Source organism: Phalaenopsis equestris, unplaced genomic scaffold (genome assembly GCF_001263595.1).
Source record: "Phalaenopsis equestris unplaced genomic scaffold, ASM126359v1 Scaffold000152, whole genome shotgun sequence".
In the NCBI taxonomy this organism is placed as follows: domain Eukaryota; kingdom Viridiplantae; phylum Streptophyta; class Magnoliopsida; order Asparagales; family Orchidaceae; genus Phalaenopsis; species Phalaenopsis equestris.
Genome location: NW_018164594.1, coordinates 415,672 through 424,566, shown reverse-complemented (window position 1 = coordinate 424,566; position 8,895 = coordinate 415,672). Strand labels below are relative to the sequence as shown.

At 33.2% G+C, this 8,895-nt stretch overlaps 1 long non-coding RNA gene across 1 annotated transcript; it reads left to right on the top strand.

Moving 5' to 3' along the window:
- The first annotated feature begins 215 nt into the window (after positions 1-215).
- On the top strand, positions 216-6,129 carry LOC110021943. The gene is made up of 3 exons (XR_002293712.1): positions 216-664; positions 738-816; positions 6,101-6,129. It is a non-coding gene; the product is annotated as an uncharacterized LOC110021943 (long non-coding RNA).
- Positions 6,130-8,895: the final 2,766 nt, after the last annotated feature.

The following is an 8,895-nucleotide window of genomic DNA, read 5'->3' as shown; positions in this document are numbered from 1 at the left end:
CTCCCAAAAGACCCTTATGAATGGTGGGCAGCCCAAGACTTAAATAATACTTTTCAGCCCTACACCTAACCAATATGAGATTATTTGTCCATGACATGCTGCTCATAAAACATTACATGCATGAATATATTTTATTTCATTAATAAATATATTATGCAAAATAAATTATGTACAACTTAAATTTTTGAGAAATTTCACATAATCCCGCGCGGCTTTTTATGAGCGGTGGGCGGGAGACCGCAGTTTAGGATCGTTTGGCGCGACGGCGGCGAATCTGAACGAAACGCCGGCCGCGGGGGAGACCCCCGCGGCCCGCGTATCCCTCCGATATCCGAGTGCGAGCTTCCTCTGCCCTAACCATCACTCGCAGGGGGGATCGGGAATAGAGGATGTCGGGGTATGGAGGAAAAGGAGAAAGGCGAGTTAGTTTGGAGGGGATGGAGGAGTGGATCGCCAGCGCCGTTTTCGTCGGCAGGGAAGGCGGTGATGGGTCCGTCGGCAAGTTGGAGGGTCTCCATCTCCTCCCTCAGCGACAGGGAAGGCGCAAAGCCGAAGCGGTTCATTCCAGGATCCATCAACTGCTGATTTTTCCTTTGATTTGCTGATCTCTGCGCGGTGGAAGCTATTGCATATTCTCCAAGGAAAGAACTCTTGCAAATTAAAGGTAAAATATTAATACTATACAAGGATTAAGGGAAAGCTATCGTTTATGAGGTTTTTTTTTGCTTTCATATCAGGATGTAAGAGTTTTGTGCCTTTCTTTGTGGATACGGGGTCTGCTAGACCCTCATTCATTCAATTTATTTGAGGCCCAAGGTTAGTATTCTTTATTTGATTGATGCCTGGGAACTTTATGGTGTGTTGAAATTGATCCTTATCATATGATATTTGAAATTTTTTACTCCTGTTGGATGATATTTGAAACTTTTATTCCTGTTGGATGATATTTGAAATGTTTTCCGGCACTACTTTTCCATAACTTCACGATTTCTCTGAGCACACTGTAAATTATTCAGTTATCTCTTCAAACATGTGCCAACATAACTAAACAAAGCAGGTTTCTTCATTGCATCTCCTTTTAACACGTACAACATATTTCCTTGTTATGAATCTGATGTTAACAATTACAGGTTATATATCTCATTAGTTATGTCTACTATCTTAAAATTTAAATGCAAGTGTCAAAATTTTGCCAAGAAATGCAGGTGGAGTGTCTTGGATTTCTTTGTAATGTAAACTTTTTAATTAATGCTAATTTACACCCTTTTCTATCATCAAAATGCAGCTCATAAGTAATTGAAGTTTCTTTTCCCTCACCCACTTGCATTACTCGTCTCCCACCCCGCCCATCATATTTAACCCTTTTATGCTGCAGTTGGACACATCTGTGTTCTTCCCTATAAGGAGTATGCATGTGGCAATTTTGCTGGTTCCAATGATCTGACCAGAAGCTTTTCTCAATGTTTAGAAGTTATGCATCCAAGCAAATTGCTAAAAATTATGCATTGATGACCTGATGGTGATTTGTTTCCTTTCTCTTTAACATCGAGTTATTCCTCAGCTATAAGATTGTAGCTACCGCTCCCATGTACATACTTTTATCACTCATTACAATCTGAACAATAAGCAGTATAAATAAGGTGTTATCTACTGCTTCCATTGTACATATCATTTTCATTCATTACAGGGAAATATGAAATTTGTTGTAATCAGGGGCTACAACTTCTAAGTGACAAGAAATCTAGAGCTAAAACAGAAACAAGGAGCCTGAAAATAGATGTCTAATGAATATTTCTTTTCCACTAAAGAGTGCATGTTTCCTGTGGCCATGACTATGTTTCCCGTGGTGTTTATTCGGCACTTTAGAATAACTTAAAAAATTTTAAGCAACCATTGCTGTCATTACCAAGGAAATCTATACATAACAATCAGTGGAGGAATTTTTTCGGTACTACTCCTTTTCATACATCAATGGCCGTTTTTGTGCCTTCAGTGTAAGTAAAGTTTGCTTGAGGTAGTGTTTGGTGTGTTTATTCATCTCTTTGCATCTATAATATTGAAGTGTGTTTATTAATAACAATAATTGCCTGTTCCTTTTTTTTTTTTCAGTTGCAGTCAGAAAAATTAATATAATCATCTTATTAATTATTTTTTTAATAGTTTTAAGCTTTTTTTTCACTATTGATACTCACTGTGAAGTGAGGTATGTACTTGTATTTCTGTATTATTTTTAAGTGAATTGGTGTCTTAAAAATATTAAATTTATGATAGTTCTGTTAAGCACAATATTACAAAACAGGGACAATGATTATTTCTGCAGAAACAGCTACCTTACAGCTGTTTTCACACAAATGTCCTAAACAGACAGCCAGCTTTCCCGCAGCAGCTTCCTGAGGCAGCGCAGCTGCAGATAAAAAGCTGAGAAGCTGCTGCTGCGCCAAACAGAGCCTAAGGCTTTGTTGTTGTTGAATCTCACATAATAATAATAAAAAAGAGCTGTTACATACATTGCACTCAAAATAACTCTAATTACATATTTCTCACCAAAACAATCTATTTACATCTTTGACACCCAAAACAATTAATAATACTTATGAAAAATAGAACCTTAGTCAGTCCACCAAATCTTAGGCATGAACAACATTGTCTCTCCATCTAATCTCACGCAGAAATGACAAACTTCATCTTTAGCTCTTGCGTTACCTTTGCTTGAAATCATATACTGCAATTGAAAATCTTTACAATGAAGCTGTAATAACCCAATCCTTACAATCATAAAATTTTTTTGACACATTGCACCAGTCTAGAAAAATGCAAGCTTCTGCAATTGTGAAGGCTGCGCAGAGCTGCAGATTTAATGCAATTAAAAGAATTGTTGAGAAAAGAGATGTGGCAATATATGCTAATTGATCGTTCATGCAATTCAAATTCTCACCAGATGTTTATGGAATGATTTATAGCTACCTTCAAGCTCAAATTCCACTTCAGGATCCCATACCACAATGTCGGTTTATGTACTGTTTCCATTATATATATAATATATATATATCTCAAAATGATGCATGAGTTGACATAAACTCTACTCAACAAATGGTTTGCAAGGCTAGTACAATGAGCTACCATGCCATACCCAAATTGAGACTCATTGGATTGTAATGTAATGCAATAAAAATGCAATATATTAGAAATCAAGAGTGTTTAAGAACAAAATTTTTAAAAACTCTTAAAATTCAAATTTCATTCTTATATCTAGTAATTTGCTATTATTTCTCATATAATTTTGCATTTCATCAATCATTTTATAACAGCTACAGAAACCTGAATCATCTCCTCTTCTATGATAAATGAGTCGGCTCATGAGAAAACAAAATTCATTGATTTGAGCTCAAGCATAAGCTCGCTGGAATTTCAAAGCATGACAATTGCAGTTGTAAAATCTTGGCTTTTATAACACTTGTAACAAAGAGAGAACCCACACCCAAGAGCTCAAAGGTGGGAAACTAATGTTTTTGTTTAGATTTTCTTTATAATTTTAGGAATTTTTCTTTAACATGCATTCCCCTTCAACTACCACTTTAATCAGCTAGAATACTTTAAAACACTCAAAAAATATTCCCTCAAAACTACACAACCCCTCTTCCCCTAACCAATATACCCATATTACAAAAGAATGAACAACAAAACTTAAAAGGCTCTTCAGAAAAATTATCTGAAAGTAAAGCCTGGAAGCTTACTGCTTTCTAGTGTAGGAGAGAAAGGTTACTTACTGCCTGTGAAAGTATCAATTTGCTCTGGCAATTCCTTGATATCAACTTCAAATCTTGCTTGAACATACAAAAATGACATTTATTTGCCAAATAAATTCAGGCTACTTCATCCAAAATCAATGAGTACCGCAAAGAAAAAAACATCTAACCTGATTAAGAACATCTGAATCAGAAGCTGAAGAGATAGCCAGCCCCTTTGTGCCATATCAGCCAGTTCTACCAACCTGTTGAGTAGTGTTAGAAAATCATTAAAAAAGACATGAATAATTAGGTTGTACCTCAGAAAAAATTATACCCGGTGAAAGTAAGAGTTTTTAGAATCAGGCATATCATAGTTGATCACGATGTTTACACGCTCGATGTCGGTTCCCCTCCCAATAAGAATCCTTTTATGTTCTTCCTTGAAGCCCATGTACCTTGTTAATCTACAAATATCCAAAAAGAAATATATCTAAACTTATATGTTAGCATTAAAAATCAATGAAAGCTTGAAACAAAACCATTTCATGATGTTTTAAAACAACTTATACGTGGGAAAAAGTTTACCATTATGCTTGCAGAATACAAAATATGCAAAACTTAACATGACTCAAATGTTAAATCAGCCATGGGATCGTAATCGAACCAATTTAATATACACACAACCACAAAGTCCTTGTTATTGACCTTCAAGAAATAAAGAAACTAGAACAAAAAAGTTTCAATCCATAGCCAATCGATATGTACTCTGCAAGATATAGTAATGCATTCGGTCCTTATACAATCCATACATTAAAAAAAAGCACTTTGTTATGTATATTGCTTTTCCTTCTTTAGTGGAGAGAATAGAAGGAATATCACGAGTAACATGAAGAGCTGCTCCACCACAAATAGTTCTCTGATTAGGCTATACATAGTAGTTCTAAGACAATAATTAGACCTAGCTTCAATCAAGAGGACTCTCACATCCCATAGAATATTTACAATGATTTGAAGTGGCATCTACCTTCCTCAAAATGGAAACTCAAGTCTTACAAAAAAAAAAAATAATTAGGAAAAATATACTAGGATAATTCTTCAAAGATCTCAAATTTCACCTATGGTTATTTTCCCTCTAAATGAGTAGAAAGGAACAACTTCATTAAATGCGTTAGTTTTTTCGTTCTCATAACTTTACTGGCGGATAAAACCACTTAAATTTGGAGAACCGAAGGTAATAATAGCTAAACACTTGATGAAAGTTTCAACACAACAAGATCAAAACTTGTCAACAATGGCAATTAAAAAAAATTAAAAACCTAATTTATAAAAGAAATAAAACAAAGTGAGAACATAAACTATCGGAAGATGCTAAAAGTTTTCATAATTCGAAAAATCTCAATATCTTGAACATAAGCATACAACTACTCCTCAGATGTGTGCTGATCAGATTCCTATAAGTAAGAAAATAGACACATTAAATTACAATAGTTGATGCTAATAATTAGAATATTAATTATTTGAAATTTCACGCACCAAAAGTGAACCACCAGGTGGTCAGTGTTGTGGCTAAAATTGCTGAATAATACTTTGAAGCTTAGCACAAAACGATGCAATATCTAGCATATCATCACACACGGAAGAAAACTCTCACAACTTTACTCTCATGGATTGCAACTACTCTTCCAACCTTGCAACTCGGGCAAAGCTATTACTTCTATTGCTATCACTTGTGGTGGTAGTACTATGTGTAAAGAAATGACTAGGAGTAACACTGAAACCTTACTTCATTACTCTCCCATGATGTTCAGAACCCATAATCAATGTAAAATCTCTCTCGTTCGCCTCAACATTTCTATGTTCGGGTGTCAAACTTACTTTAGCCAGTAGATCACAAGCTTGGGTCTATAACATATAATATATACTTAATCATAAATAAGACAAATTTAAATTTAATAATTCAAACAAAAAATGTAACAATACTCATTTTAACCGAGTAACCTTTGATGACCATGATCCATCATTTTGCTTTCGACAAACTCTCCATAATTACAATCTAACTTGAATGGACTACATACCATAATGCAAAAGTGATTAATTACTACAAGTAAAAGGAAGGCATAAATAAAATCATACCGTTTCTATTTAGTTTTCTAATAGAACCGATTCGACCCATAGTATAAGGGCATGTTTGGTGGTTTCTCCTAAAATTAATGAAAAAATTGATAAGATGTCATGAGAAGGGCACTTAGAAATTGTCAGTTTGGCAGCTAAATTTGTACTTAAAGATTGATTTTACAGTATTATTTCTCTATTTAGGAGCACTTAGAAATACGTTTTTAGCTAAAATTTTTCCCAATTTGCTCTAATTGCAGTTCTCTTATGGTGAACCGGGGCGGGGAAGATGTCGCCTCAAGTAAGAGTGAAGATGTTAGAAATCCTTATGTTATACTTTATTTGAAAAGTTTAGATGCTTTGAATGTAATCATTAAAATTTATGCCTGAAAGATGCACCATTTCATCTTTTAAATGTTATGTATCTAAATTGTTATAGTAATTATTACAATATCTGATATATAAGATGTCATGAGAAGGCTTCAAGTATAGAGTTGCATAGAAATGCTTAAAAATTCAGTGAAAATAAATAAAGAAATTGATTTGAAAATCTTAAATTGAGCAAACATGAAATTTAGATAATGCAAATAGAACTGAAATGCCAAAATCTGAGAAGGCTAAGACATATAAACAGATGGAAATGGAGCTAAGGATATAATTCATTCAGCAAAAGAGAAGAAGAAAGTATATAATAAGCTCATAACCGAACCAATAAATTCAAGCCCATTACTAATATCAATATCCATGATATACTATCAATAAGTTCATCTAATTACTTTGCAATCATCTGAAAACGTTTACATTGAGGCCAAACATGCCAGAATCAAATATTAAACATATAGTTGAAATTACCCGAAAATAATTTGCAGAGTTAGGTGGACTTCAATTTCTTACATTTTTATACTCTGAATCAAAATGAAAAGAATGCGAAACCTTAACATTAACAAAATCTGACATCATTAAAGAGCCAAGCGGTTCTATAAACTTCAAAATGATCAAATAGATCAACTCATTTGTGAAATGAGATTTCGACCGTTTCTTAATTCTTGACAGAATAAAAAAGTTTATGTAGAGTAACTCTTTTCTTATTAATGTGCTTGCCTTGATCTTGAAATTGACAATATATACATATACAAATATATTTATTACATGTTTTGCTCAAAAAATTTGATAGAGCTTTCCTCGTGGTTAAAAAATTACATAGAAATGTTGCCAAATATTGACTGTGAGGTGGATTTTATCTGTCATCACTCGCGAGCTCTTCCATCACATATCGATCTGATAAATTAAGATTTATCAAATTTGATAAATCACATGTAATGTAAATCTAAGTCGTAGTCAAACACCGCCTTACATTGTTTCAAAATGTTTTCTTTATAGATCATTCCTTATCAGATATTTTTGTTTGAGAAAGGGAGTTGTCTCCCAGCTTGCATGTGACTTCAAGTTGGATTGAAAGATGGTGATGGGAGTTGTCTAAGAGGCTGTTTTAGTTGGACATCAGCAAAACAACTTATTAGATAACTTCCTTCACCAGCTTTCAATTTAACTTAAAGTCACATGCAAGCTGAGTGACACCTTGTGAGTGACAACTTGAAATTGGTTAAATTTTGATGATTTTATACTTGGTTGATTTTTAGCGGCGCTTATTTAAAGACCTTTTAAAATATGCTGCTGAAAATATTAAAAAAACACAAAATATTTAAAACAACTACTAAAATCCTTTGCATGGCTAGCAATTGCAATGATTTAAAATCTACTTCAATGAATGTAGTAGGAGTTTTTACCACTGTGGATGCATATATAAAGTGCTGCAAAAATTCTTTTTCTTTTAGTGTTCATAAATGCTGCTATCCTGGTTAGCCTCCGGCCTTGAGAGCCACAACTTACTGTCGTCAGCAACCAACAACTGCCCACCAACACTATCTCCATCTTATATTCAATTCATTTCACTTCCAATCAAACGTAACATTAATCTTCTATATCTATCATACATTTAATAAAATAATTTTAAAATATATGAAATACATTGTTTTTTTTTTTTTGTACTTTCTTTTGAGCTCGAATTATATGAAAATTGAACACGAACAAATTTTGATTCAATTGTGTTGTGCATGTTTTGATTGGAATTAATTAAATAAGTAAATAAATAATATTATTATGATATTTTTATGTGAAATTTTAATGCTGCAGTTTTAAAAAATATTAAAATTTAGTATTTTTTTTAAATCATTCAAACTGATTTTCGAATACAAACAAATAAATGAATTTGAATCGAGCCGAATACTAACATATTTTTCACAAGTTAATTCGATTGAAATACATTTTGAGCGAGTCAAACACGAAGAAGCATCAGCTCGCTCAAACTCGGCTAGTTCGCGTCCCATATTATGCGGAAGAAATATTAACTGCAGCTTAATTTCAACTTATTAACAAGCTGAATATCCTAACCATAGAGATATATATTTCCAACAAATTATTGAATGATGCAATATTTGCAATCAAATTGATTTATCCTATTCTAACTACATTGCACAATACTGCAAATTTTCATAAATAATTCAATTACAAACGGACCACTCGACAAAAAGATATTTACAAATCAAGCCCTGCCACTTTTATCTCTCGGCCCATATTTTTCATTTAATCAAATTCTCAATGATTTGAAACACAACATAGAGATAAAAGTGCAAAAAAAAACAGCTTTTCAACAAAGAAATTTCTAGAAAACAGTAAGAAAATAGTTTTTCTAAATAAAATTATGGCGGCGATCTGAAACGCAACATAGAGATAAAAGAGTCTATTCAATTGAACACTTATTTGAAGCAATAATAAAATTTTAAGTATTATGACTATTAACTTTAAAAATAAAATAAAAAATGCATGAATATTTTTTCTTTGTTATAGTTAGGGGTGTAAACGAACAGCTCGTGTTCGGCTTATTTATATTTCGAGCTAAAAAAGTGTGTTCGTGTTCGGCTCGTTTGCTTAGCGAGCCGAACACAAGCCTTTCACGAACAAAGAGTTGTTTTGACAACCCTAATCACATAACCAT